The sequence below is a fragment of the Glycine max genome, chromosome 19 (assembly GCF_000004515.6).
Source record: "Glycine max cultivar Williams 82 chromosome 19, Glycine_max_v4.0, whole genome shotgun sequence".
In the NCBI taxonomy this organism is placed as follows: Eukaryota; Viridiplantae; Streptophyta; class Magnoliopsida; order Fabales; family Fabaceae; genus Glycine; species Glycine max.
In genome coordinates, this window is record NC_038255.2 from 33,019,113 (window position 1) to 33,025,950 (window position 6,838).

At 35.2% G+C, this 6,838-nt stretch overlaps 1 pseudogene; it reads right to left on the reverse strand.

The window, feature by feature from the left end:
- Window positions 1-4,928: 4,928 nt before the first annotated feature.
- On the reverse strand, window positions 4,929-5,828 carry LOC106797368 (probable WRKY transcription factor 39; annotated as a pseudogene).
- Window positions 5,829-6,838: the final 1,010 nt, after the last annotated feature.

Consider the following 6,838-nt stretch of genomic DNA (forward strand, 5'->3'; position numbering starts at 1 on the left):
ACAATTGAAGAAATGGGATACCTGCAAATTGGACAAGAAACTAGAAAAAGTAACGCAGACAATATATGTACCAGCTTTCTGCTCAGACCCTGCCAAATCAATTTTCACTAACCCACTGAATCGCATCATAGCTAGGCACCAACACAAACTAAAATCAATTTATTTTATCTTATAAATATTTACAAAGAAATTTATGTAAACTTTGTACATAGATTCGGTTTTGGAAACTGTGTATGTGCATGCAAGCATCAAATAAACTAATGGCATGTTTGCTTTCTTCTATACTAACACAGACCAATTGAAATCAGAAAAACCTAAATAGATTAATGTAGGTCTAATCAACACTACTCCAACAAGGGAACACAACAAACCTAGTGTATATATAACAATTCGACATATTACTACAACAAAGCACTGTGGATACTTGCTGTCTACTTTTGTCCAAATCTCAAAATTGAAGGATGATTTACAAGCATTAGTGATGAATTCTCTTGGAATATTTAGTCTTGTACTAGCCTTTTGTCATTATTAGTCAATGAGATATATATGTATGTTTCTAGGTTATAGTAGTAGTTGTGGCTGATACTCATGAAAATGCAAAGATTGCAGCAAGAAGATTTCATGTTGAGTATGAAGAGCTCCTAGCCATCCTTTCAATACGGGATGCCGTCAATGCTAGAAGTTTTCACCCCAATACATAAAAGTGTTTGAGTAAAGGTGATGTTGATCACTGTTTTCAATCAGGTCAGTGTGACCGAATAATTGAAGGGGAAGTTCAGATGGGAGGTCAGGAACACTTTTATTTGGAGCCACATAGCACTTTGATATGGACAGTGGATGGTGGAAATGAAGTTCATATGATATCATCTACTCAAGTAAGTTTTACAATTTTGTAGTGAATGCCTAAATTTTATAATATATGTATTTCTTGGAAACTGAAGTCTGAAATCTTTAACTTGTTTTATCGTATCTATTGCTTTATGGTAGGATTCAGCCATTTAAGTATTCATATACATTTAAATGTTGAGAACTGCAGATCTATATAATGATGATAGTAGAGTCAAACAATGGGCAAATAGTAAAAAGGAGGGCATTCAAGAATACAACTTTGCATTTTGGAAACTTGGACTTTGGCATAATTAATCTTTCTTAACTATGGCATGTTGTTCTGTATACTTTACAACTCAAAATAGGATACAGAGAGGGAAGTATACTGAGATGTGGGTTGAATAATTGAATAAAACTATTAAAGGGTTTGATTTTATGTCAGCAGTTTCTATCTAAATCTCTTAGGACAAAAAAAATGAAAATTTCCAGCAAAAAAGACCATCTTAAGAGCTGGTTCTCATATGGACATCTTGAAAACTTTATTTTATGATGGTTCCTTTCCTTCCATATTGACAAGGTGGAAACATTTGCTCCATTGTTTTTCTGTTACAAGATTATTGTGGGAGCTGTGTTGTTTTCTTCATTCTCACCTTCTCAGTCTTTTGTGTTACATATGCCTAGGCCTATGGAAGGAAATTTGATAAGAACCTTCGGAGAATCAGACCACAAAAGCTAGCTGTTGTGGTTGGAGAGCCCATGGCCTTATAAACCCCACATTAAATTCCTATACTTCCAATGTGGGACTCAAGTCCCATACCTTGTAATTGGATCCTAACAGAAGTTATGTGTGTGTGTGAGTGTTATTTTTTTTTTTGAAGAAGCTAAATTTAATATTATTAGAGAACAAGCTAAACATAAGGCATGCTTAGCTTGAAAGAAGTATTGAACAAGATGAAAAAGTAGTGGCTATAACAACCACTCCCCAAACCAGAATCTTAAAAAAAGTGAAACAAAGAACCCATGTGTGTGAGTGTTAGTGTTTGGTTTGTATTGGCCTAAATTTATGGCTTGAAGGAAATAACTGCATTGTGAAAATAACATTGTGTTGTTGCAGGCTCCTCAGAAGAACCAGAAATATGTTTCTCATGCTCTTGGCCTTCCCATGTCAAAGGTAGTTTGCAAAACAAAACTAGTTGGTGGTGGATTTGGGGGGAAGGAGACAAGATCAGCCTTTATTGTTGTTGCTGCTTCAGTTCAATCTTATCTGTTAAATCGACCAGTGAAAATCACACTAGACCGAGATGTGGACATGATGATAACTGGGCAATGACATAGTTTTCTAGGGAAGTACAAGATATGGCTACAGTTATTGACTTACATTTAACTGGTGTTTTTCATTATACATCAACATTTTATTGTAAAACTAAATATTGTGAAATTTTTGAATTCTTAAAATGGAAACAGGTGATACTCATGCACTCCCTTTGTGCCACAATATGAGAGTGAGAATATCTTTCTTCATGTTTCTGAGTGATGTTTAGACTGTCTAACACCCAACGTTCTTTCTTTATTTTGATGTTCATTTGGCCATTGTTTTGCTTCCTTACAACAACAACGACAAACCCCTCCAAGCTTTATCCCTGGGGTAGAAGTCAGTTACATGGATCACTTAAATACCATTGATAATTATAAAAACCAAATTAACTACTTTTCTCTAACTTAGAATCAGAATTGAACTTACTATACTCAATACTTTAGTCTCCTTCAAACTGCCAGACTATTTATGCATGTACTTAAAATATCTCATGTTATGTAATTATAGTACCATTGGTACTACTACAGTTTAATAAAATATCTACTTGAAGTGACTTGGAGGATGGATACAGAGGCATTTAGCCTTTTAGCATCATCATGATGGGTGGTGTGCATTCGGCAATGAGCATGTTCACTACCTATAATGTTGTTTCTCTCTATCTGAAGTTTCTTTGGTGGCCATTGAACAATGATGAACAAAACAAGGCCATGCAATGCATACTTTTATCTAGAGGCTAAAAGCATCAATATATTTGTACCTCTTGAGATAGAGGAAAGCACTCCAGGTTCTCTTTACTCAAGCAGCTACCCCAGATTTCAATTGGTTGTTGTATTTACCATAGTAAGTAGGCAGTAGATACCTAAGGATTATTTATTTTTCTTTTGTGATATTAAGACATGTTTTCTAATTTCTAGTGAAGAACTTTGATGGATGTATAGGATGTGGAACCTTGAAATGATATGTATACAAAGATTGTTAATAGAGTACACACAAATAAGGGTAATTATCTCAATTTCTTAACATACAATGAACCTGAGTTGTACAATGAAATAAAGCTAATTGGAAATTGGGATAGTGATAAACACCAAGGAGAAAAAAGATAGAAAACAATATGTAATCTAGGAAATAGCAAAAAAATGAGCACTGGAAATGATTTTATTAATGCCAACCAAAGAAAACAATTCTTCTACTGGAACCAAAGGCCACTCTGAGATGCTACTCTCAGTCCTACAAATTAGTGCCATCAGAAATTAATATAATTCCTGAAGCTTATTCTTCAAGTTCAAACTTCCTAACGACATCCATGAGTTAAAACATCAGAATGTGTACATGTCATACAGTTAAGGAAACAAAAAAAAGAAAAAGATTGTCAATAACAATTCAGAATATGCACAAAAAAAGAAGTTTCTATTAGTACCTTAGAAACCAGAAATGCACACAAATTGGGAGAAGGTAAACAATTGTGAATATTGACTATGGGATAAATAGAATAAAGAAGTAAAAAGCAAATTAGAGAGGTCACAATGCACTACTATTAGACACTTATCTCAGACTAAGAATCAAGCACAAAACGATACCCAAAACTTCAAACATTTTAATCATGCAAATTACAATGGTCACAAACTCACAATGCATCGTCACCACATATATTAAGTTACTATCACTAAGAATAGAACCAATTAAGGTCCAAAAATGGTTGTCCCAAAGAAAACAGTATCAATCCCACCGCACTGATTAAGAACTTACTAAGAAGAGCAACAAACTAAGGTAGAGCTCATACCTTGTTAACTGGCGGCGGCTAAGGCGTGCTGCGGTCGTAGCTTGAGCCGACGAGTGCAACTACGCATCTAAGTGGAAGGACGGTGGTTCGAGCCTTGGAGGTCGACGACGCCAGTGGAACGATACGACGGTCACCACAACACTGCCAACAGAAACCAAAAGTCTAACAGGATGTAAGATCAGAAATATCCAGTGACTATTTAAGAGAAAAATACACTGACTATTAGACAATGAAGACATCAATCTTACCTCGAACCCAACAACGCCAATGGCAGTGAAACGTACCTCAGGTCAGCACGACATTGGCAGCAGAAACCAAAAAACCTACTTGGGTTAACCAAGAAAAAAATTTAATTTTCTGTTACAAGCTTAAACTTTTTTGACCATGTATTTACAGGGAAAAAGGCTTTGAGTTCAGCAAGTCATCATAAAATTGATGACGATGATGATAACTCAGACAAGTTTCTTGAAGGGATGTTTTTGTGATCCTGGCTAATTTGATTGTGGTAACAAAAGGATTCATCAAAAGAGTTAAGAAAAACTCCTATTGAGTTCTTGTATTAGAGATACTCTAAAATTGAACTAAGCTAAAATAAACATGTAGTATTTAACTTAAACTTATCATATTTTTTATATTAAATTCTCAAATTAAGTAATGCCACATGATATCTTTTTTACATTTACAACAACAAGTTGATATGAGATGTATTTAGAACAAGTTGCAGAATTTCAAGAAAACATTTACAAGCATATATATTTGATATGAGATCTTACTAACAAGAATAAAAGCAACTAACTAAAGTAAGATTTGCAACATGAAAATATTCCTTATGAATTTTAACGATAATCTTCTTCCTAGTCGTCTTTTTTCTTGACTACCCTACTGAAGTTGCACATGAAACGTCAAAAATTATGTGAAGGCTCTTGAATTCACTTGAGAAATGCCAATAAGTCAACTATACATGTATGCTTAGGAGTAAATTATATGAAGGCTCTTGCGGCACCTTTACTGATCATGGGGAGGGATATCCGCAAGTTTGTTGCTGGTAGCAGGCATCTTAACTGATCTTTTCAATCTATATTTCCTGCAGAGGACGCATAAAACAATTAATTGAATGTGAAAATGAACTTTAATCTTTGAGATAACAGTCATTAATCATCAATGGTTAATAGTGTATATGAGACAGTAACACCAGAACACAGAACGAGGGTGAAGTCAAATGGAATGCACTTTCTCTTGTGTTGTTGTGAATTCTGATAAGAAGAGTGTGCAACTCCTAGTAAATGGAATGCACTTCCATTTCCATCCATGTTAGCCACACTTCCATCTATGCTCAAGGAAGAAATGAAAGACCTAGTAGACGACAACATTGATGGTGTTTAGCTAGAGTTCTCAAAATTCAAATTTACGACACTATTGTTCCTTCGAAACATTATTTCTGCTTCATGTTTCATTTGTTGTTGCTTAAGGAAGTGGTAATGTGTTCATGAAGTTTGTCAGGTAAGGTTTAGAGGGCTTCTCTCATTGGAGCTCAATTCCAAACTAGGTTTTCCCATCATATAGATTGAATTTCTAACTGTTTGACCCAATCCCTGAATTGAATTCTTAGTAAAACTTGTATGAGGAAACTCCAGACATTTTGAATTCGGTTTTACAAATTTGGTTGTCCAAGAGAATACTTTCAGAAAAAGGGATTTGAAGTTTTTTGTGCTTCCTTACTCTTGCATGACCCAAACCACTATTTAGGAGTGAAACAACTTTCTTGAACCTCACTATAGCCCCTGTAGTTTCCACCATCAAATTCCTACAATGAACTTCATTCCTTGACTGATACATCATACTCAGAACTCAATGACAGCTCTCAACAGCTGCTATATTAGCTTCTTCAACATCCTCCATATTACCCTCTATCTGGGGTTAAAAAAAAGATAAAAGGAACTAAAAAAAACCCTAACACACAAATGGACACAAACCTAAGATAAGAACACCAGACTTTCTTCCTGTAAAGAAAATTCTCTTTTTTTTTTCTACAAAACACAGTGCACATTTGGACCCATGTGGCAGATTAGGATAAAGAGACCCACATATAGAGAAACCCAATTTTCACCAAACAATATCTTATTTTTGGTTCAAGTTTCAAAATTTCAGGTCATGAAAGTGTTAATTATTGAAAATAACCAAAGACCTAGTAGATGTGAGAATTATTAACTGGGTGTTGAAGTGGCCTTCTAATTCTAATACTAATATTAGATAAAAGTGAGCAAAGCAAGCAAAGATTTTTTAAACAAATGTGGCTACTCAACAGAGAAATGGCACCCAGTTTTTCAGTGAGACAAACTAATAGTAAAAGCATACAGGTATAGTCAATAAACTTGCGGATAGTCAACAAACTTCCAGTGAGAAAAATTAATAGTAAAAGTGCAATATACGTCACAGAATAGCCATAACAGAACTAGACCAACATCATTGGTGAGAAGAGTAGCTTGGGTAGTTTATTGACAATGTGGAGCATCTAAGTGTAACTGAAATCAACAGTTTTGCTAGCTTGAGCATTGGGTTTACGTGGCCTTGTGCTGGGTATGGGATGCACATAGAAAAAAAGCAGAGACAAATCAACAGAAGTAGAAACTTAGCATAAAAAACTATAAAGCATGAACACCCACTCAAACTTAGCATACTTCTACCATCGTGCAATAACCACATTACTCCTTCCAAACTTAGCATACTTCTACCATCGTGCACACAAGTACAACAACCCACAAAGAACACAAAGTTGACCTACGTACCTCGCGGAGAAAGCTTTGAGCTTTGAGCATCCACGAGTGTTTCAGCACCCTAGTACCTAGCGGATGAGTGTATGTAGGTTTTTCTTCGAGCCACAATTCCAAGAGCAGTGTAGGGTTTTCTTCGAGTTT